The 25,128-nt window shown below is 37.2% G+C and overlaps 2 protein-coding genes across 4 annotated transcripts in view; one reads left to right on the top strand and one right to left on the bottom strand.

The window, feature by feature from the left end:
• The window catches only part of LOC125659079 (uncharacterized), a 47,980-nt gene extending 41,691 nt beyond the window's left edge, over positions 1 to 6,289 (bottom strand). The window contains exon 1 of one of the 3 annotated variants that reach the window (XM_048890626.2): positions 6,117 to 6,289. The gene's annotated coding sequence lies outside the window, so the exon portion shown is untranslated. Of the gene's footprint in view, positions 1 to 4,051; positions 4,092 to 6,116 lie in introns of those variants that run through there. The other 2 variants (XM_048890627.2, XM_056149642.1) reach the window with 2 other exon arrangements.
• LOC125659626 (2'-deoxynucleoside 5'-phosphate N-hydrolase 1-like) overlaps positions 1 to 25,128 on the top strand; it is a 370,196-nt gene that overhangs the window by 49,761 nt on the left and 295,307 nt on the right. The window lies entirely within an intron of this gene.

Raw genomic sequence — 25,128 nt, 5'->3', positions numbered from 1 at the left:
AAATTTCAATGAAATAAAATGAAAGGGGAAGATATCATACGAGCACACCAGTGTTATTGATACACGTATATATCATTCCACATATCATATACATGTAGATACATATCTGTATAAGTACATCATTCCACATATCATATAGATACATATCTGTATAAGTACATCATTCCACATATCATATAGATACATATCTGTATGAGTACATCATTCCACATATCATATAGATACATATCTGTATAAGTACATCATTCCACATATCATATAGATACATATCTGTATAAGTACATCATTCCACATACCATATAGATACATATCTGTATGAGTACATCATTCCACATATCATATAGATACATATCTGTATAAGTACATCATTCCACATATCATATAGATACATATCTGTATAAGTACATCATTCCACATATCATATAGATACATATCTGTATAAGTGCATCATTCCACATATCATATAGATACATATCTGTATAAGTGCATCATTCCACATATCATATAGATACATATCTGTATAAGTACATCATTCCACATATCATATAGATACATATCTGTATGAGTACATCATTCCACATATCATATAGATACATATCTGTATAAGTACATCATTCCACATATCATATATATCTTTATTATATACCCATCAATGTATCGTTCGTTGATACTGTGGATTTTACAGCGTGAGATCCGGTTTTCCGGATCACCACACTGTGGTTTTCTGATTCCGTATCAGTATCCTCTGAAACTGATGCCGTCACAATGACGTCACAATGCATCAACGCAACGTTATTTGCGGAAAATGTTGACCGCGTCACAAACGAAACTGCGTACACAAAACATAATTTCATGGTATGTCTGTGTTTTTGATAATTTGGATTGCATTTAGTATCTTATAAATGTGGATTTAAAAGGCAGAAGGGGGTATATAATAAATTTATCATTACTACAGTAACTTGATCCGGAGAGTCGGATCACGTCTCGTTGACAGGCGCGGATCATCAGATCAAACTCGACGCTTCGCGTCTCGTGTGATCTGATGATCCACGCCTGTCAACTCGACGTGATCCGACTCTTCGGATCAAGTTACTGCAGTAATAATATATATTTATGTATCAGTACATCATTCCATATACTAGTAGTTACGTCCATGCATATTAAAATCGACCTATGAAGTATCTCCTCGGAGGCATTTGCCTCATGTAAAGGACACAAGATTACTCTTTATATTACAGTAATTAATGTGAACCTACGGATTCATATCGTACATATGTACGTTAGACAGACTATAAATATCTACATAGTTCAGTTTGGCTTTGAAATTCTGTGCCTAGTAAATGACAATATACATTTAATAACAAACTAAATGGACAATAAATGCGTATTTCTGACATTTTATTATGTGATATTTCTGATGATGACGATGTGAAATTGTGAATACGGCTTGTGCAACGACTACAATGGCACCTTATACATACACTATAATGCAGACATACCGTGGATAATTTTATCACATAATAAAATGTCAGAAAAAACATCACGTATAGAAAACATGAACGATTTTCTACTATAACACGGTCACAATCGATTTTGAATCCCTGTTACAAACTAATATTCCAAAGATAAACCCCTTCATAAAGTGACTGCTGGTTTGAGTGAGCTTAATAAACTTGATCATTAATAATAAAGCAACTCAGAGTGCTAATAAATGACTAATATAATAACAATATAAAGGAACTCGAACATGTTCGTATTTTATGATCAGTCATTACTTTGTTAGACATCACTCTGATTCTACGCACAGGTACTCTGAAGCTGAAATCAATGTTTTTTTTGGAGTTACTCATAAACAATACCTGCGTAGTATCTGTTGGAATTTTCATGGTCAGAAATTGTGCTCCTTATTAGTTAATCTGTTTTTTTGTACTTTTTTGCGGCAGAATTTATTCAAAAGCTTCTATATGGGAAGGAAACCCTTCAACTCAACATTTACATACATGTACATCGAGGACGTTTTATCTTTTACTCATCATCATTCACATGTCGATTCGATATATCCCAGTGAACTCGATATAAGGAACACCGCAATCTTCCACATCTGCTTCATATTTGAATATTTTATTGAATATAGACGTTACTTACAAACCAACAGCTCAACTTTATGGTAAACGTGGTGAGTTCAGATTCCCCCTTCCCATATTGATGTATCAATATCCCATTATCACCTGCATGTGGTGTGTATGTCTCTCAACTGATTCGATTCGCGAGAACTGATTCCTCGTATGATCAAATTCTAAATCGACACAGGCTACGGATAAATAAGTTTAAGTTACAGGGTTTTAACAGTGCTGTTGAAAGTCAGCATATCCCAAATTCTATGATTGTTATAATAATCTACTCTGCAAATATAAACGGTCATCACGTCGAATGCTCTCTGGTGTGTTTCATATCTATTTGGCCGTTCTTTACACACTGATTTTGAAGGCAGACTATTCCGTTTGCCTGATTAGAATACAGGGTTCACGACGGATGTGACCAGTCAACAAGGAATGCTTACTCCTTTCAGGAACCTGATCCAACCTTTTGTGTTTCTAGGGGTCCGTGTTTGCCCTACTTGTAATTTTGTATTTAACGGATTTATGAGATTGATCACTGTTCGTTATCTTCACTTTTTCATACTTATTGCCCACGTAATCCAAGTACAATAACTCTTTTGCTTTTGACCTGAAAAGTGATAAACTGGATTCCTAACCAAGACCATGTGCCAACAATTAATATATATGTACTTGTATCGTAATGATGATCACCAGAACCATAGCTGATATTTGACATTGTAATGGGGGATGCATGCGAAAATATCAGTAGTTCACATTAAATTTACATTTGCAAATAGCAATTTTACTCTATTGCATTACGGACACTCATTCCGTTGATACAATAATGACATTTGTATACTGACAATTAATACAAGAGGAGTAAAGGTACTTAACATGAAATTAAACTGAGGAGAATGTCGATCAATTGCACTGCCAGGGAATAAACAATGCAAATCCATTTACTGCGTTCTCTTCTATAATAATGTATCTACAAAACCATGTATGCAATGACTCCATTCATTACCTCATCTCTAGCGTCAGAACATGGTTCAACGGCTCGATTTCCCGTTTCACAGAACCCAATAAATACGGAATATCGGAACCATTACTTCGTCTCCGATTCCGTCACGATTTTAATATTTAGTATCCCCAAAGAGATCACGTTTTCTGCGTTAGATTGGGCAACTTTCAGTAGACAAGCACTTAGTTATATACATGTAGTGAGTTCAGGTTCAGTTTAGTGTCGTTTTTCAAAGTTGAGGGGTGGGAAGCAAATGGAGAAAAAAATTGTATTTGTAGGGGAAAAAATCATAGCAAGAAAAGCAGTTCTGCCCAAACCCCAAAATCGTAAACTCAAAGGGGGGATTGATTAAATATTGTTTAACGTCCCTCTCGAGAATCTTTCATTCATATGGAGACGTCCCCACTGCCGGTGAAGGGCTGTGAAATTTAGGCCTATGCTCGGCGCTTACGGCCTTTGAGCAGGGAGGGATCTTTATCGTGCCACACCTGCTGTGACACGGGGCCTTGGTTTTTGCGGTCTCATCCGAAAGATCGCCCCATTTAGTGTCCTCTTATCCTTTAGTACACGCATGAGTTCAATCATGGACTCAACCTTGGATTTCTACTACCACTATAACAAGTGACCAGCTAATAAATCAATCTTTACATGTACTACTACTATATGTAAAAACAAACTTACATACGTTGTATGGGATATCAACGCGATAAGTACGTCACATGTCAAGAAAACAGGGGGGGGGGGGGGGGGGGAGGGGTACAATCATGTTGCTGCATGTGCGTATCTGGAGATCGATGATTATTTATATGCTGATATCATTTCATATCGGTCGGTTGTTTTAATGACTCGAGAAAATATATCCACATACGTGCATACGGTAGAGGAAATAAACTCCGCAACCAAACATCAGAAATTTAATCCAATAACTCACGTTTTTGGTACAAGGGCATTCTCTTGCAACATTCTGAAAAATAACCTTCAAACCAGGCAGATGTTTTTGTATCAGAAGTGAGTCGTCTTTAGCCATCACTAATTTGTATGCAAGAGTTGCCCAGATGACGCATAATTTTCGTAACTTCTTTTTCAGAAGAGTTCCAAAATTTTCTATTTCCGATACCCCGTATTGTACCATTACCGTGCTAAATAAGTAAGCTGATTTTAATTGGCTGACAGAATGTTCTATGCAGTTTCTGTAAAGCCATGTGATAAACATATTTCTTGCAACCTGTTGATATTAAATGACTGATTTTCAATGCATCTTTTTAAAAACAAACAAACAAACAAAAAAACAAATTTATTTTATTTCAAATTTAGTTGTTTAACTGTCAATGTTTTATGCGAATATATTTAATTTTGTGTACCTTAAGAAATAATAAACTTGTAATTTCTTTACGTGTGTTTTCCTTCTTTATACTAGTATCTAAAGCTAAGAAATAAGATATGGGCACATTATAGCATACCACTGTTTTCATAACAAGAGGCCCACAGGCCTTATCGGTCACCTGAATACTAGTGAAAAAGTATCACTACTTCCATGGGCTATGGAATCTAGAAAAAATTTTCCTGTTCTGAACATCTAAGCTAAATTCTAATGTTCAACAACAGTATAAACAAGATGTGTTCTTAAAACTTCACTGCCCTCAAAAGTGCATACACTGATGAAAGCCTTTAAATAATAGGTGTACATGTATTAACATTAAAATATCAAAAGATATGACTAATTTGGACTCATCCTAAAGTCATAACCCTGGATTATGAAATTCACCATTTTTTGTACATCCTTTTCTGCTATCTCTAAGTATGCATTTAGATTTTATACAGTATCAACAAACTTATACATACATACTATATACTAAGTTTGGCCCCACCCTGGCGTCAGAACCCCTACCCCGGGAATCGTGAAATTTACAATTTTGGCAGAGGCCTTCTTGCTCTCCATCACCATGCATTTAGTTTTTCTTACACATGTGTGGTTCTTGAGAAGAAGATTTTTGAAAATTGGTCAATTTTGGACATTTTTTGCCCCGCTCCTAGGAATTCTGAAATTTACAATTTATGTTCCCTATGTTCCAAATATGTTTCATACTAAATTTGAAAAAAAATTGGAATGATAGTTATCAAGAAGAAGTTAAAAATGTGAATTGTTCACACATTTAAGAACTGACCATTTTGGCCCCACCCTGATACCAAAACCCCTACCCCTGGGATCATCAAATTTACAATTTTGGTAAAGGACTACCTGTACTTTCTAAATATCTATTTATTTTCAATTTAGTATCAATAGCACTAAAGAAGATGATATTTAAGTGTTTTACACATAAACACTATATACCAAGTTTGGCCCCGTCCTGGGGTCAGAACCTCTACCCCGGGGATCATGAAATTTACAATTTTGGTAGAGGCCTACCTGCTCTACATCACCATGCATTTAGTTTTTCTTACATGTTTGTGGTTCTTGAGAAGAAGACTTTTGAAAATTGGTCAATTGTGGGGAAGCTGGAGTCCTGAAATTTACAATTTATGTTCCCCTTGTCCCAATGATGCTTCATACCAAATTTGGAAAGAATTGGACTGACCAGTAGTTATTAAGAAGAAGTTAAAAATGTTCAATTGTTAACACACGACGGACGACAACCAAACGCAATAGGTCACCTGAGTTTACTCAGGTGGCCTAAAAACTGCATCGTTTGAAACATACAGGGTTATATCGTGCAAGTGAGGTACGATATAAGAATATTTCAGCACATATTGGAAATACACGATGAAAAATAGGTATGCGTTAAAGTACAAGACATATCATTCGAGATTTTTTCTCTCATTGTGCTCCCATAATTACTAGTATACGCTTTTAAATCCCCAACACTGAATCAATCCTCTGATCTACCCTTAATTCAAATTAAATCTTGTCTTTTTCTTATTTTTAATAAAACTTAATAATTATAAATAAACTAATTATCCATGTTATGAAAATAATTAAGAAAAGATGTGAGACTCACGTTTAAAATATGTTATCAGTCTCAATTGCAGATAAAATCCACCTCCCTGATATCAGTGGCTTAGAAGTATGTCATTGCTGCATGTAAGGGCGGAAATTGAGAAGAGTTTTAGGTCGCATAACATGGATTTACTTCCGCCGCGGTACTTTGAGTCCCTCTCGCCGCTCGGTAATAGCTATTCATTTCTGAGGATTCAGGAAATTAATCGGTAAGTGAATTTCACGTTTACGTAAACGGAGTGTAAAAGAATAATTCACAATGTAAGCTGTAAGTCGATAATTGTAATTGTAATTAAAAGATTTATATAGCACCTTATCAACATTAGTTCTCTAAAGCGCTTTACATATGTGAAAGAAAATATAATATAAAATCGATGTGCACATACATGTGAATAAAATATTCATAGTGTCAGAATTAAAATGTATAATTATTAATATATAGCGCCTAATGTAATGATTTGATTGCCCTAATAACATATGAAATAATTTAAAACAACCCTTAGGAATAATTAAATACATAGAAAGGACACAGGTATAATAACAAACTACAGTTTTTTGGGTTGTTTTTTTTAACAGCACTGTAAGAGCTGTATGTAAGAGCACTAAGTGCATGTATATATAAATAATCACAAATTAAAAGCTAATCTAAAAAGATGCGTTTTGAGGTCCACTTTAAAACTAGACAGTGAAGTACATTGTCTGAGTTTAAAAGGCAGAGAGTTCCAGAGACTCGATGCAGCTAGGGGCGGATCCAAGAATTGTGGTTACGGGGGGCACCACTTTATGAGACAGTGGGTGCAAGGCGAAGCCCTGGTGGGGGTCCAAGGGGCGAAGCTCCTGGATTTTACAGATTTTATGGGGCTTGAAATATTTCTCCTATTAAGTCATTTGTACTATATTCTATCATTTTAATAAGGTGAAATTAATAAAATGACCCAAATTTTAAGGGTTTTTTGGAAAAAATTAAGTTCTCCCAATAAAGTAATTCAAGAAATCAAAGGATTTTGTCATTTATTTCTCTGGGAGTGGAAGAAATTATTGCTTCTTTTATTGTTTAGTACATTTTCCGAAACAAGATACCACGATTTACCTTAAATTTGAAAATTGTAAGGGGGGGGGGGGGGGGGGGCGCCGGTGTTGTAGAGTGAGCCTTCCCCCATAATGAGACTTCCCCCCTGAAGCCTGGCTCTAGAGTGAGCCTTCCCTCGGAAGCCTGGCTCTAGAGTGAGCCTTCACCCTGGGGGAAGGCTCATTCTAGAGCAGGAGAACCCCCGGTGAAGTCTCACTCTAAAGCCAGACTTCCCCGTGGGAAGACCTACTCTATCACTAGTTGTAGAGTCAGACTTTCCCCCATAGCAGGACTTCCCCCTTCATTCATTCCTGGTAAACTCCTATCACTTTATGGATATTGTTTAGATACCAACACCTTTTTCAGCAGGGCATTAAATGATTTTGCTGAAGGAGGTACTCTTCATCGTCATAATGCCTGACTTCCTTTCGAAACATGGATGAAAATATAAATATCAGCAATATTTGTCTAATCATTTAAAGAATTCTCACCTATAGCTGAGTAGCTCAATAGGTTAGCATGTCGACTGCAATAAAAGAGAGAGAAAAGCACGTCGACTGCTGAACTGTAAGATCGTGTGTTCGAGTCCAGCATGGGTTTTAAATTTTTCTGAGATTGCTTTCTACTAAAACTGCATTTTTTGACTAAATAAAGTAAATTTGAAAGTTTACAATTTCAAAATATTGTTGTACATATCCTCCACTTTTCATCCATATCAAATTTCTCTGGTGTAGCATACCTCCGTAAGTCGTTCTCTAAACTCAATAGAAGAAAACGGTGAATAAAACACATTGGAATCGATAAGTCATTTTGTTTGACCCATAAACTTTGAACTTTGACCCACACAATACCTATGACTGGGTTTGTTTAAGAAGTCTTAAAAATGAAATGAGGAAATTTCGAGTTTATGTTTCTTCTCATCTGCAGGTAGGTAGGTAGGTAATTCTCTGTCCGATAAACTAAAATTTATTTCATAGTTTGTGCAGGAGGGGATGAAAGCGGGGGTGTCCCTCTAGAGCGAGACTTCAAGAGGGTGGTATGGCTCTAGAGTGAGTCTTCCCCCTGGGGGTAAGGTTTATTCTAGAGCAATTCTGCTGGGGGAAGGCTCACTCTAGAGCGAGACTACCGGGGGGAAAGCTCACTCTAGAGCCAGACTTCCGGGGGGAAGGCTCCCTCTAGAGCCAAACTTCCGCAGGGGGAAGGCTCACTCTAGAGCCAGACTTCCGCGGGGGGGGGGGAGACTGGCTCGGGGGGGGGGGGAGTCTGGCTCTAGAGTGAGCCTTCCCCCAGGGGGGAAGGCTCACTTTAGAGCCAGACTTCCGGGGGGAAGTCTCACTATGAGGGGAAGTCTGGCTCTATAACAGCGGCTGTGCCCCCCCCCCCTCTAAATCCGCCACTGGCAGCCTTGTCCAAACGTCGATCCCCATATGTTTTCGTACGTGTCCGAGGTACCTGGAGAAGATGCAGAGATTCAGATCTAAGTGATCGTGTGGGATTGTAAACTGCAAGGATATCCTTTATGTAAACTGGAGGTAGGTTGTTGAGAGATTTGAAAGTATGAAGAAGTATCTTATATCGAATTCTGTATTCAACTGGGAGCCAGTGAAAATCTATTAGAACAGGAGTAATATGGTCGGATTTTGTTTGAACGTGTTATTAATCTTGCAGCTGTGTTTTGTGCTCTCTGAAGTTTGCTGGTGTGTTGAAAATGAACACCATAAAGCAATGCGGTTTCCATAATCTAATCTGGATGTAACTAGCGAGTTTACAAGAGTTTTACATGCTTCATCATTGATAAATGAACGGATACAGCCAATTCTGCGAATGTTCACATATGCTGAGCGGGAAATAGAGAGACAGTGTTTTTCCATGGTAAGGGATTTGTCAAAGAATACGCCTAATTTTTTTTTTTTACGAAAGATGAATCACTTACAGCACAGTCACCAAATTCAAGATCAAAGCTGCTCATATTTTTAAGTCTGTGTTTTGGTGCGAAGACTACAAGTTCAGTTTTATCTCCATTGAGTTTGAGGAGGTTAATACTCATCCACATACGTATGTCCGATAAACAACTTGAGAGTCTTTGAGACATATCAGTCCAATTGTCACCAGGTTCAACGATGATGTAGATCTGGGTGTCATCGGCGTATATATGATACGTCATATCATGACGTCTGCTTACTTCCCCTAAGGGTTTTGAAAAAAGACAGTAGAGTGTCGGACCCAGGACTGAGCCTTGCGGTACACCACATTTGAGAGGACAAGCATCGGACAACGATGAACCCACGGCAACACGGTGATATCTATCACTAAGATAGGATTTAATCCATTTCAATGCATATCCAGTGATACCAAACATGTTTTCCATACGTTGCAATAGGATATTGTGGTCTATGACATCGAAAGCCGCAGAGAGGTCGAGCAATACAAGGATAGCGCAACTGTTATCCTACATAGAAAGGACATAGGTATAATAACATTATTTGGGTGCTGAGTTCATAAGGAGTTTTCGAATTTCTCCTGTAGTTGCAGGTGCAAATTTCCTGAGGTGTTCACCATCAAATGGAATATCAGAGCAAAACGGATATTTTGCGCCATTGTTCGAGGCACTAGATTCGCAAACTGATAAACGGATATTGCTTATTTTTCCATGAAAATATTTAGCAAAGTTTTGCGATAATTCCTTTCCCTCAGAAGATGAAGGTAAAATGGGTTCGGACGTGTAACCCATGAGCCGATTCGTCAGACAATAGAGCTTCTTAGAATCTCTGCCACACTGGATTATTTTGTGTGAATAATATTCCATTTTACACTGAGTTAAGGATTTGCTGTATGTTCGAACTTACTCCTTATATATTTGATGGTGTACAGTCAAACGGGTTTGTCTCCATGTACGTTCTGTTTTTTGCTTAGTTCGTTTTAGCATATGGAGTTCCTCTGTAAACCACTGCGAATTATGCCTAACGATCGCATTTCTTTCTTTCAATGGTGCGTGGTCATTTATCACATCACGGATACCCTCATCGTAAAGGCCAACCATGTCTTCGATTGGAATATCGCTCTTTATTTTTGATAACCGAGACTCAATGTCCAGGCAAAACTTGTCATGTTCAATTTTGCGAAAAGAAAAAGGATAATGGAGAATTCCATATGACAGTTTCGACTATACCATGTAGGATCTCATTTCAGAAAGGAGGTCTTGTCGCAGAAATTAATGTTATACCTGTTAATTTACACGTAATAGTTTCTCTTAACGATTCTTTTTTCATCATTTGAAGATTTCTTTTCGGTGAAAAGTTTTTGGAAAGTGAATTTCAGTCACATTCATAATGAATTCAATGCATTTATCTAATAAGATTTATTTTGCTGTTTCCTTACATGCTCCATTTTCTCAAAATATTCTCAGCGCAAGGACTACCAAACATATAAAGAAAGTGAAAAATAAGAGGTATATTAAAATATCATATTAGACACATTAAAACAAGCGCGTACCATTACTCCTGTCTGAAAAACAGAAATGATGAAAGAATTAGATAGGTTACATGAGGGAAATATTAATTGGCTCTAACTGAAAAAGCTTGTAACAGCATTCTCTTTGTAAGGTTTATAACTGTATTTTAAACTAACTTGGCTTTAATTCCACATTTGGTAATCCATGAAATACAAGTTCCCTGTCAAAAGACGAAAGGTTTGTCGTTACATTAATTGTATGTGTATTTCTCTCTCCATGTATTACATGGCAACTGTTAACAATGACAATTGCCTGTGGGTTGCAATACACGAAATACTCTGCATAGCAGACTGCATCTGTAACAACGTTCTAAGACCTGTCTTAAGATTTCTTCAGTTTACGATAGTTTTAGGCCGTTCTTGGCACACTGATTTTGACTACGGATAACTTCGTTTACCTGATCAAGATATAGGGCTCACGGAGGGTGTGACCCGGCCGGCAGGGTATGCTTACTGATCCCACCTCTGGTATTTCCAGGGGTCCGTGTTTGCCCAACTCTCATTTTTTTATTGCTTATAGGAGATATGAGATTGGTCTCTGTTCGTTATCTTCACCTTTCATAGAGAATACTGAGATGTGAAAAATACTTCTAAGTACATGAGACAACAATTCAGTAAAACAGTAATTAAAAACTATGCAAAATGTAGCACTTTAAACAACAATTTAACAAAAAGAAAAAAAAATAGTTGAAAATAATGAGATTTGTAATTTCACTAGACAAATTACCGAACAACATGACAAAGTAAACAAAAGTTTCTCAGGAGTTTGAATCCCTTAGCTGATATAACTGGAGAGACAATCATGAAGAACTCCAGGGTGTTTTAAAATAAATAAACATGTATATATATATATATATATATATATATATATATATATATATATATATATATATACACAGTCCCTGAAACGTTCTACTTTCCCACTTGAACAGTGAACGCATAGTGAGCGAACGTTCACTCAGAGCGAACGGTGAACGCAATTTGGTGAACGGTAAGCGCATGGTGAACGCAAAGTGAACGGTGAACGCAAAATGGTCTATTCATTCGGTATATTTCGGATTTTCCCCTTGGATTGTACTTACTTTATAATCAGGTAGAGAATACATATATGAATACATCTGTTTGCTCATTTTTGTGCAAATACTGGATGTATACATCTCATGAAAATGATCGTGAATTTCACATCAATGCACGTAACAATGATGGACAAACAAAAGAAATTTCATATGTTCATTATTTACAGTATTGCATATTCTGTACAGATACATGTATACATGAAAACTAGAAACATATATTTTATAATATCTAGAATTCTTGACGTTTTCATAAATCATGAATATCGGTGCTTTATCTCGGTATGCTACATGCAATTATATATTTTAACTTAAGATGCATAGTATTATATTTCTTAATACAAGAGTATAAATGATGCATGTGAATTGAAGATAATCTAGTAATTAGTGCCTAGAATTTACAGATGCACAAAATTTACGAGCGCGGCCGTTTGGATTACACGCAGTTAAAGAAAACCAACCCCGAAAGGAGTCGAGATAAATGCATTGAACAACTAGCACAGGTAGAACAGGTACATCATGTACATCGTGTTGACACCTGCATGAACGCTTCTAAATAGTATAAAAAGTTTATGCCCACGTAGATTTTGCGTAATTCACTTTACTGTAAATACAGATATAGTATATCGAATTGAGGAAAAAATCTCCCAGAATTAATGTACGTACATTCAAAATAAATAGTGTGACCATGAATTTACATTTAGATTGTGCAATATTTGTATATTTTTTATGTGGATAAAACTGTTTATTGCACTGAACTATACGTATATCATAGGTGGGGCAGAAATATAGGAGAAATATTTCCTCTTTATATTAAAGACAAACGATTCAAAACTTTTAAATTTGGGGAAAGGAGTAAATATATCTATTGAAAATGTCTCTCATAAAGATAGGCGTAATATAATCAGAAATATTAGTCAAATCAATTTGACATTTGAGCACGAATGTGCATTGAAACGTACAGTGTAGCATAATTTTTTTAAGAGAGAGAGAGGGGGGGGGGGTTAAGAAAAATGATAAACTTATATAAAATTTCTTGTCAAGTGAGACAAAATAAATTGTGCTTTTGTCCATACTTGAAAATATTAAAAAGATAATTCGGGTGGGGGCAAGGTATTTAGTCATTAAGTGAAACTGCCTCATTTTCGTACACGTACCAGCGCTCGTTGCTCGTTCTTCGCTACATGCACATGTATAAGGGTTAAATTCATAACTGAAGGCTCTTGCATTTTTCTCTCATTCAGAACTTCTCCCACTTTTTACCCAAACAATAATTGTGTTTTGTAATGATAATAACAATGATTTATTTTCTTCTTTGATATTGATGAGTGATCTGCAGTTTTCCTTGCATTTTCACAGTTGATAATCCTGATATTTGTACTTTATAAATTAAATTTCTGATATAATAAGAAGTTTGTATACTTTTACTCTTATGCACAAGTTCCTTTTTCATTTTTGCCTTTCTATGAAAATCAATCCTTTGACTTGAGTGTTCCGAATGACAGTGAACGGTGAACGCACGGTGAGCGCAAAACTGTAAACGGAGAGTGCACGGTGAACGCACGGAGAGCGAACGGTGAACGAATGAAGAGCGCACGGTGAACGCACGGACAGCGAACGGAAAAATGGTAAAGTAGAACGTGTCAGGGACTGTGTGTGTGTATATATATATATTTATTTATTTATTAGATGGAACACACACCTTTTAATTACACATCTGATACAGGACAGCAACTTTTTTTGTATTTTTAGAAGATAGGACATGGGTTTTGTTATAAATGGAAATATGGAATGCACCCCCCCCCCCTTAAACATTGACCGGTGCCTAAATAAGCAATTGATGCTGAAAGCTTACTTGCTGGGTAGATATACCAATCTCTGATTTGAACTTTACATATTGATTCTATGACTCCAAACTAGAAGGTCCGTAGGGATCCGGGTTAAAATAGTTCCTTGGTCCCGTGTCACAGGAGTTGTAGCACGATAAAAAAAAAAACAACTCCCTGCTCAAAAGCATGTAAGCGTCGAGCATAGGCTTAAATTTTGCAGCCATTCACCGGCAATAGTGACGTCTCCATATGAGTGAGAGAAAAATTCGAGCGAGACGTTAAACAAAACACAATCAACCGACCAAACTAAAGTTCGAAGTTTTAAAAAATGTTATATGAGCACGGGTTTTCAAACTGTTTCAAGCCTTGTGTCTTGACTGCCTCAATTTAATTCATGTGCTGGAGTAAGAAGTTGTCAGAAAGAGTTCCTCCCTGGACTTTGAACCCTTAACCTAGGGGCCCAGATTTTCCCAACTTGTCATATAAAATGTGTAGATTGTGGCAATTGCTTTACTCTTCCGTAAATACGTAAACAAAACAAGTGAGCAAAATAAACTGAAGAGATAGTTTAAACCCAATGCTATAGCAGCTAAATATTTAAATCTAAATTTGATGACTTGCTGTTTATTCCTAAATTCGAAATATGTTTTCAATTTTGACCATCAACTCACAGGTTAACCTAGGAATCAAAATTTACTGCCCATTTTAGAACATTACGATGATGTGCATGAACACGAATATAAACTATAAGAATTACGGTAAGTCACAATAAATTTTTTTCATAACAAGTAATTCGATAAGGGGTAATTTTGCTCCTTTTTATACGCCTGTCATTAGGTATTACATGTATGTTATGGCGCTGTCCGTGCGGCTGGTCGGCTGTCCGTCCGTCCGTCTGGGGTCATGTTTTCCGTAACGGATGCATGTACAATTTTGAAATTTTGTCACAATAACTCCCTCAAAAATTGTAAGAGTGAATTTGCATTACAGCTGGATTGGTCCATCCTTGACCTACTTTAGGGTTATAAGTAGGGTAAATAGTTTTTCGGACTTTTTTTTTGGGGGGGGGTGTGGTTACAGATAGAGATATTGCTTTGAAATTTACACATAAGCTTCCTTTCAGAGGAATACAAGTTCAGTTTGCATTTCAGCTGGATTGGTCCGTCCGTCCGTGACCTACAAATGTACATTAGGACTAAAATTCATCCAGTTTTCTGGGCTTTTTTCATTACGGATGAATATATTACCCAGATATTTAGTCAACGGCTTCCTCTTGGAAGAATACAAGTTCAGTTTGCATTTCAGATGGATTGGTCCATCCTTGACCTACTTTTGAGCTAGAAATAGGTCAAACAGTTTCCCCGGATTTTTTTCATTACAGATACAGATATTGTTCTGATATTTAGTCAAATGCTTCCTCTCAGAGGAATACAAGTTCAGTTTGCATTTAAGCTGAATTGATCCATCCTTGACCTACTTTGGGGGGGATAGGTCAAACAGTTTTCCGGGCTTTTTTGTTTTATTACGGATACAGATATTGCCCTGATATTTAGTCAAAGGCTTCCTCTAAGAGGAATACATTACCTACTTTTGAGCTAAAATAGGTCAAACAGTTTTCCGGGCCTTTTTGATTACGGATACATATATTGCCCTGATATTTATTCAAGTGCTTCCTCTCAGAGGAATGCAAGTTGAGTTTGCATTTCAGCTGGATTGGTCCATCCTTGACATACTTTTGGACTAAAAATAGGTCAGACAGTTTTCCATGCTTTTTTCATTATGGATACAGATATTGCCCTGATATTTAGTCAAAGGCTTCCTCTTGGAGGAATACAAGTTCAGTTTGCATTTCAGCTGGATTGACGCACTATGACCTACAGTACTTTAAGGGTAGAAGTAGGTCAAACAGTTTTCCAATTTTTAGGGGGGGGGGGGGGGGTATGGTCAAAGGTATTGCTCTGAAATTTAGTCACAATCTCCTTTTCAGAGAAATACATAATCAGTTCACATTTTAACTTGATGGGTCATAACCTACTTTAGGGCTTTTTATCATCATAGATAGATATTGTAGTGGCATTTTGTCACAACCTCTCTCTCAGAGAAATACATAATCAGTTCACATGCCATATGGATTCAGAATGTGTGTTGCATCAATTCAGAGTGCACAATATGCTTCCTGGTTGAGTTTCACTGTCTGACGGGCGTATATTGTACCGTTTGCGGTACTCTTGTTGTTTATGTATACATGTTTTATATATAATTTTAACATATCCAACACAGAATTCTCTTTATACCCTCTTTATACGATCTAGTTCGTCAATACAACCTATCACTGGGTCAAATGCTGTCTGATGTGTTTCATACTGATTGTTAGGGCGTTCTTGGCACACTGATTTTGACTACGTTTACTTGATCAGGATATAGGGCTCACGACGGGTGTGACGGTCGACAGGGGATGGTTACTCCTCTTAGGCACCTGATCCCACCTCTGGAGTGTCCAGGGGTCCGTGTTTGCCCAACTATCTATTTTGTATTGCTTATAAGAGTTATGAGATTGATCACTGTTCGTTATCATCGCTTTTCACCCTACCGATGAATGCAAAAATATGTCGATGTGATTTGAGAACATAAATTCAGTTGTTTGGAAAGTTTTAAATCGTGTATGGTAATATCCAGAACTAGTCCTAAGCTTCCATTGTAGTTTTATTCAAAAGTGACTCAGTATTTTCCAGAAAGATTGCAGGGGTCCGTACACAAACGCATAAGCGGATTCATGACAACACCGTGTCTAGGAATACATTCCTGTTCTTCAATCCTGCTAATGACGCTATAGACTATTAGAGTTTGGAAAAGTTCGTTAAAACGCGGAACAGAAAACGGAACGGAATTTAAGAATTAGAATGATAAATGTAGGTAAGATAACACTAGTCCAACAGATATGTGGGAAGCTTGTGCTATTAGTGATACAAGCATGACATTTGGTAGACTGTTAGAGCACTCTGTTAGGAAGAGTTTTGGATATAGGGACATTCCAAATTTCTCATTAGGACAATATGGAGGTCATTCTTTTAAAATGGCCTTTTTCGAGTAATATGCGACACAGGATTCATTTCAATATAACTATATTTACATGTACTTATTAAAAAAACATATCACTGACGTTTTTTTCCTCCTCACATAAACAGGTTTTGTGGTGCCAATTAAATGTGTTAAAGCTTACATACCATTTAATTGGCCCTTCTGACCTAAAATAGTTTTTGAACTTTTTAAACAAACTCATGAAACGCGACGAAAATGAACGGGATATGTCACTTTAACACTCTAGGAATGCTTCTATTTGACTTTTACATCAAATATAATGCACAGAAAAGGCTTGGATCCAAGTGATATAGTATTCTACATAATTGTGTACAAGTGTGTAATCTCTTCTGTAAACTATATTGTGTACTCCCTTCCGCAGTGGCAGAGAGCTATGCACTGGAGTACGACCTGAACGTACTTACTCTGTTCTCTGAAACCCATCTTGAATCCACATGTAATAAATTTGCCGGTATGCCCCAGTTGCCTCTGGGGGGATTTTGAAAGGTGAAGGTAACGAACAGTGATCAATCTTATAACTCCTATGAGCAATACAAAATAGAGAGATGGGCAAACACGGACTCCTGGACACACCATAGGTAGGGTAAGGTGTCTGGGAGGAGTAAGCATCCCTTGTCGACAGGTCACACCGGCCATGAGTCCTATATCTTGATCAGGTAAACGGAGTTATCCGTAGTTAAATTCGGTGTGCCAAGAACGGCAATCAGTATGAAACACGTCAGACAGCATTTGACCCAATGATAGGTTGTATTGGCAAACTAGATCCTTATAACAACCATAGAATTTGCGAAATGCTTACTTTAAACGAGACTGTTGGAACCCCTGCATCATCAACTAGTTTGTCAGTAACATGTTTCGATTTAAAAAAAAACCCTGACCAGACGCAGAACAAGCTCTTGCGTATCGAATCAGTTGAGAGATATAAACATAATTATGCAGGTGATAATGGAATATTGCTACATAAATATGGGAAGTTCAATACAAACCCCAGCCATTATCAATCTGAACTCAACCCTATTTACTTTGCGAAGGAATCTCTGGTGTGCAAATCTTCACATGACCCCAACAGAAGCCGGTTTGGTAGGCAACTCTATGATATACTATCTGAGAGCTCGAGTTGGTGGGATGGCCTCTATTGATCTGCCACTCTGGGTGAAGAGATGCTTGCAAGCCTCATTGACATGTTCCTGGCTGCTGGTTCGATCGTAGAGCAGGACAACAAAATACTCCAGTGGATCCATGTAGTCATCTACACTTGCAATGGTTTGGCATGACAGCTACAATCTAATGCACAGAAAGCTGTAGTGACATCACAGGATTTCCATGTTTCTCATGCTGTTTTCTCTTCCCACTGGAGCATGTCACGGTATCATACCCAGCGAAGGCGTATAAGAATGGCAACTCGTGGCACTTGTTCAGTTCCAGTGCCATAGCCATTTTGCGGGCTGCCAAGTACCTGATGTTCTTTCCTGTGGCAAAAGTAAACCAAGGTTTATCGATGTCCAGACGTCCAGCTGTTGTCACTGCAAGGATTGCAATATCTGTGTCCAATGCGAAGATCAGTATAGCCCTGCCTCACTGTTTATCTATCCCAAACAATATCTAGCCTGTTTGAATGCTGTAGCTGACATGTAATTTATGGCAAGAATACTATGTATACTCAGAGAAGGTCTTTCCCATGCCATGTGCAGCATGTTGACGATCCATCCAGGACCATGACTTCAACAAGCACTTGTTCAACTGAGGTTATGATCAAAAGTTATCCATTTCCCCATTTTTATACTGATCTCCCCAGCCTATGGGGCAAAATGGACCCACCTTCTGGACGAAGCGGCAGATTCTGCTCACCAAATCCATGGAGATGCCCAGCACCCCATCATAGCATATCGATCGAGAGACCCAGGTGAAACAAATCATCAACCATGTCTCGTTTCCGAGTCTTTAAGTGCATTAGAGTGCCCAGGTACACATGCATGGGGTCTTCCAACTGTGGATGTGTCTGATAGACTCGATACTACTGGTACTCTCTCGGCGGTGTGCGTAGCTGTCGAGCATGAGTTGTGAGATTGTGGGAGTAGGTGTTGATACATATGAGTGGCTTGACTGTTCTTCAATACTTGGATGTTAAGACCATTCAAGATCATACCACCTAGTGCTACAGGAAAAGAAGGCACCGGCATTTCTTGGCAGAGTGTTTCAAATGAACCACGAAAGGTGCCATCATTTTCAACATGTCTATTTGGACTATGTTTACAGCTTTAGGAAGACAAATTATTGTCAGCATCGTGCTCACATGTCTTCTGCAGGGAGAGTCAACATCCTGGTTGACAGCAAGCAGAATATATTGACCATACTTATGCTCCTTCAGGTCTTGAAAATGTGTCATGATTCGATCTTTGAGTTTGGTCGAGACTGTTCCAGCCTAGTGGTGTACAATCTTGTCAGGTTTACCAGTTTGAACACTGATGTCATAAGAGCATCCATGTGGGCATCATCAATTTAGGTCACCGGTTTTCCATGTGCTATACCATGATTGATATCATCTTGATCATCCACATTTGTCTTTGTGACCCTAGTTAGGAGAACAGACACTTCATGTGATACTAGGAATCGTGTGCTATAAGGTCTCAGTATAGAAAGAGGGTTAGGGTTAGCCTTAATCCTGCCTTTTTTCTTAATTTCAGAGCAGCTGCCCTGACAAGTTTATCTGGATGGGAGATGGAAGCTTTGTACAGAGAATTATTAACCGCTGGTTTGTCACAAACGAAACACTATCAGGAAGTAACTGTGTGTGGTCTACATGCATGTACGCTCTGATGTTTTGCACTTTCTTAAGACACTTTCAGATTCTTCACTAGTTTCCATCTTTGTGTCCGATGCAGTGCAGTTTTGTTATATTTTAGTCTGCATGAATCATGCCACTTAGCCTTGTGGCTCTGGAAGGTCGACTGGATACCCCCCCCCCCCCCCCCTCGTCCAGGCGGGACTTGTTTAGAGATGTTGGCAGGCAACCGATCTGACTGAAGTTGTGGATATTGTCTGCATGAATCCAAACTGTATGTCGCTTGGAATCAACTGGACAAGAAAGGATCTCAGCAGTGTCCTCCTGACATAACACATACTTCTTTCAATCTGTCATATAAAACAGATGTACTGAGCTGTTGGGGATCTAATAGCTTAAAATGCTTATTGGCCATTGTCATTCAGGCAATATGCACCACCTCCATTCAGTCAATATACAAACTGGGAACCAACACCAATCAAGTACAGTGTATGAGAGAAGGTGCTGTGCAGTAGGATTATCACTTGAAAACAGGAAACAAAATAGCATAGGTATGTTGAAACAGGAAACAAAATAACATAGGTATGTTAGTAAGTTGTTACCAGCCAATGAAGTTATGACGTTGTTGCATAGTATGTACATAACAGTTGATGATATGTTCACTGCATTGTATTTCATACCCAGTACACATGGCATGGCTGAACTATAGGAGGCAAAATATGCTATTCATACCCGCCATTTTAGCCCTTTGAGGATATGGAATGTCCCTACTTCCTAAATTCATTGTAATGGTATGCCCTAAATATGTGCCAAATTTCATGCTTGTATCATTAAAGGTACAATTTCACCGGAATTTTCACATATATGCTGTGCTACACCAAAAATCGGAAGAAAATACTCTATTATGATTTAAATCAAAATTTGGGCATTTGGCGACATCTATGGGTAGAGAATGGAAAGAACACACGTACTTTATATGCCCCCCCCCCTCCCGGTGGCAAAACGTCATTATCATTAACGCACATTCACATGTAAATTTATACATAATACCTGCAACAGGGAGTGTGATATGTATATAACAACGAAAATTCGTGATCTTATTAGGTCAGCAAGTTAAGCATCTTGTATTTGATATATTATTTTATAAGTAACAGAGGCTTAATGACCGCAGCACTCCAATCCTAAATAGGGAGGACTTCTGGCAGTTCATTTCTAAACTAAATTCTTGCATATCTTAACATTTAGATTATAAATGAGATGACTTTTAATTCCATTGAAGCATAAATTCTGTGTTAGCCTTTTAGCAACTTTTATTACGAAATAAATCTGTTGATTCCTCTTACTAGGGGTCGTAAACTTCACCCTAGTTTACATTGGTTCTGGTTCAATCTTTCTTTCCTACTGTAACTTCAGTTTCAACACTAATCCGCAGGATATCGGTAAATGAACGAACTTTCGCATACATTCATTCCAAATGAGGTAAACCCTTTTTCCACACTGGACTCGTTCGCTTTGAAATTTGATGTGATACATAAAATTAATGTATGTTGTACCAGGTGTAGAACTAAATTCAAATTCAGTTATCTTTTAAAATTAATCATATCTAGTTCGATTAAAAGCACGTTCGATTTAAGAAGGCTATGTTTGGGGAAATTGCTCAAAACATTATTTTAACTTTTACAATGATGTTTTCGGGGGGAGGGGGTGCTTTATTCATTGGATAGGCTCATAAAATCTTTTCTTAGGGTATCAGCCAGAATAAAGTAATACAATTTGAAAGGGTTTAATTATAATGCAAATCTTTTTCAGTATATTTATCTTTTCTTCTTCATTTGTGAAACAACATACTGTCACAATCGGGGGTGGGGGTGGGGGGAGGTGACAAAGCAGGGAAAGGGGGTAGTACCAACAGGCACTTGCTTAATATTTTTATTAAAACGTACTATGCCCAATATTAAGCAAGCCCCTGTACGTTAGTACATTCATCAATAAAATCCACCGTTTGAAAATACATAATGCATTAGTATGAGGTATTGATGTGAAATGGTGGATTCTGAGGATGACTTCCTGTTCTCTCTATAATTTCTGCTTTCCTTGTTCATAATAAGCCTTTTGATGTTGTAAAATGCTGACCTCCTCATAACATTGCTTAAAATATTTTCCGTTTTCCATTCCGTTCCGTTTTCCGTTCCGCGTTTTAGCAACACCCCGTTAAACGGTACACTAAAGTTACAGTAGCGGATCCAGAAACTTTACACGAGGAAGGGTACCATGGTACCTTTTCCGAAAAAAAGAAAGCTGTAAACTTGGCAGAAAAAGACGTTTTTGTTAATTTTAGGGGAGTTGTAAACCACTGTAAACATCCACTCTAGATCCGCCGATGTGGTGTCCAACACGAGCAACCAATCTAGATCCCCCAATGGTGTGATCAACCCGAGAATCCACTCTAGATCCACCAATGGGGTGTCCAACACGAGCATCCACTCTAGATCCGCCAATGGGGTGTCCAACACGGGGTCATTATGCACTATTTATTGTAACTACATGTAGCTTGAGAATCGAGTCTATACCCTGTATTGCCTACAAATATCCTTTTACTATTGCATCAAACTTTTTAATTAAAAAAATTGCAATGCCTAGTCTAGATATAGACCATCTTATATATAACCCACCTACGTGTTCCTGTTCTCTCAACTATAGTCCAGCTGGACATATCTTTACTGGTGATGTCGAAATAGCTGAAAATGGGGATATGAAATCACTTATTCTAAAAATTCCTAAATTTCGAGAACCCTGGTCTTCAATTGGCGACATTTCATCTTTATCATGAATTATGTCGAAGATTATGCCAAACGATGGACTAAATATGAAAAAGAAGAATTTGATACCTTGTCAGAATGGATTAAAAGTATATGTTGAATATTCAAATCACGTATTAGACACATCAAAACAAAAGTACGTACCATCTATCATTCTGTGTTTGATAAACCAGAAGTGATAAAAGAATTAGATAGGTTACATGAGGAATTTGCTTTGTTTCCAGCTGACAAAGTTTGTAACAACGTTGTCTTTGTACGACTCATTATTACAACTATATTTTAAACGAACTTTGCATTAATTCCACTTTTAGTAATTTAATTTGATTTAAACATATTTTATTGAGAAACTCAACAGGATTGGGCAACAGGCAAAGCCTATGTAGGTCCTCTCCCAAATACAAAGGTCAAGTACAAAGGTATGATATAAAGGTATAAAAAGGATTTTTTTGAAGATTTAACAATATTGTAATGAGGTTTACATGAAAATAGTTAATAAGAGTTTTGTTGAATTTTGCTATGAATTGATTTTTTATAGATTAACATGTTCTACACATACTTACATAACCCTCCACCTACAGTCACACACATACATATATACATATAATATAGATCTAACGTAGATCAATCCAGCCCGTTATCTAGAAGAAGAAAGAAAAAAGTGCAAAAATTAACTTGTCAAAAGCGCTTAGAACATTTAATATAGTTATGAACATAAGAAATAATTTTGCAATTCAAGTTATAATATTTACATTTGCCAATGCACTTCCTTATATGACAGTACTATTGAAATTGATGTTCACTTTCGTGTGACATGAATTTGGTCATGTGATCAGTTTGTTCTTGCGTATGAATACAATCACCGCTTCAAAAGTCAGTTCCTGTATTTTCACCTGGATTCTTGCTTATGCAATGCAGTGGGGGATTTAGACCCCCCCCCCCTCGCCACAAATTTAAATAATAGAAATAGTGTGAGTAAAATTCCAGATGGGCACCCAAAATGGCTAAGCATTTTAGCTAATACTTGACTTTCACACACACCCTTTCGTAAACCCTGGATCCGCCACTGCAATGACATCATAACAGAAATAAACGCAGCAGGATATTTATACAGTTTATTTTGTAAACAAGCAAGAATTTCATCAATTTATAAAAGAGAAACATTAAACATATATCGTTCTGTTGTTTCATTTTATACAGTTTTAAATACCGTCTGCAACTTCTGGATGGCGAATTTATAAAATAAAGTTCTATGATATTGGAAGCGAAAACATGTAGGCAGAGTTATAAGCCTACATGTATTTACTTCATGATGATAGGTTAACCTGTTGTTTCCTGGCAACTTCCATCACGGCTATGACTCGGCATAATCATAAGCGAGGCTGGTTTCGAGGCTCGAAAAATTTACATGTTACATGTCAGGGTACCGGTGCGAGTCTTCATTAAAATCCTACAACAGAAATCTCTCAAGTGAACAAAAACTCCGTCAGTTCGTTTTTATTTTATTTTACACACACTGAAGGTAAATAAAAGACACAACCTACCTGCATTTTGTCTAAATCTGTCCTACTGTCTTGAATCGTCTCTTGCATGGCTACAACCACGAGTCCTAACGATGAACATACCGTTGTTTCTTTCCAAAAACCTGACTAAGAACTTAACGTTAACTTGACCCATCATATCCACCATCAATTCTCTCAGATCCTTTGAATTTCTGTCGAAATCTGTGATCAACAATTGCGTTTTCAACTTAGTAAGCTAGACCGACGCCAGTTTCTCCATCGCTGATCGCAACCAAATCACACCACAGATGTAGTTTACTCCGCTCTTCTTGTCGTCATTTCAGTTAGCTTTACGCTCTAAATTACCTTTATTTTTACATATGTATCGTCTTTTTTTTTTTAAACATTTTCAATTAAATTTCTATATATTATATTCTCTTTGATATTGTTCCTAATTTTTTATCCGATAAAACTTTTACGAACTATATTTTGTGTTCTACGATCGTTATTTTTGTCATCTGCTACATAATCATGGAAGCTCGGTAAGAACACAAATCAAAATAGAAAATATAAATATAAGAAATAAAATATCATTTTTGAATGTTATTGGGATATGACATGAAGTTGGTACGTGATCAAATCTACTATAACGCCCTTCGGGCGTTATAGGATTTGATCACGTGACCAACTTCATGTCATATCCCAACAACATTCAAAAATGATATCTTATTTCTTAATGAATACTCAGAACTACCATATGGAATATAGTTCAATTGAAACGGGACACCAATGTCATGAAATTGATGCATAAGAATACCTCTTTGACGATTATATTTTGCACATTCAAGGAAATAATGCACATTCCCTTCAGATTCATAGCCACAATGCAAACAATGTGGATCATCAGTCAAATAATCTTTCAATAAATGAGCATTCAAATTACTAGCTTTATTCCGTAACTGACAGAGAATAATATTTTCTCGTCTATTGCCAAAACTAAAGTGCTTTTTTATTTTTGGAATTTCCATCATCTTGAGTTTAGACTTGAATAGGGATAAAGTTGGAGAATTCTTTATATCAGCTTTTAGCTCATTCCAGAGTTTGATTGTCGACGGAATAAAACTGTTGTAGTAAGAAGATGTTCGGCAAAGTGGCAGACAATAAAGATTGCCACTTGACCTGAGATTATACACATGATCAGTTGGAAGAAAAGGTTTAATTAAGTCAAACATATACTGTGGAGCTATTCCATTTATTGTTTTATAGAATATTTTCAAGCTAGTCCCATCTTTTTTGCCAATTTTTTAGTCATGTGTTTTTTATTGTGTATATA

The sequence above is a fragment of the Ostrea edulis genome, chromosome 9 (genome assembly GCF_947568905.1).
Source record: "Ostrea edulis chromosome 9, xbOstEdul1.1, whole genome shotgun sequence".
Classification (NCBI taxonomy): domain Eukaryota; kingdom Metazoa; phylum Mollusca; class Bivalvia; order Ostreida; family Ostreidae; genus Ostrea; species Ostrea edulis.
This window is presented reverse-complemented; position numbering and strand designations above follow the sequence as displayed.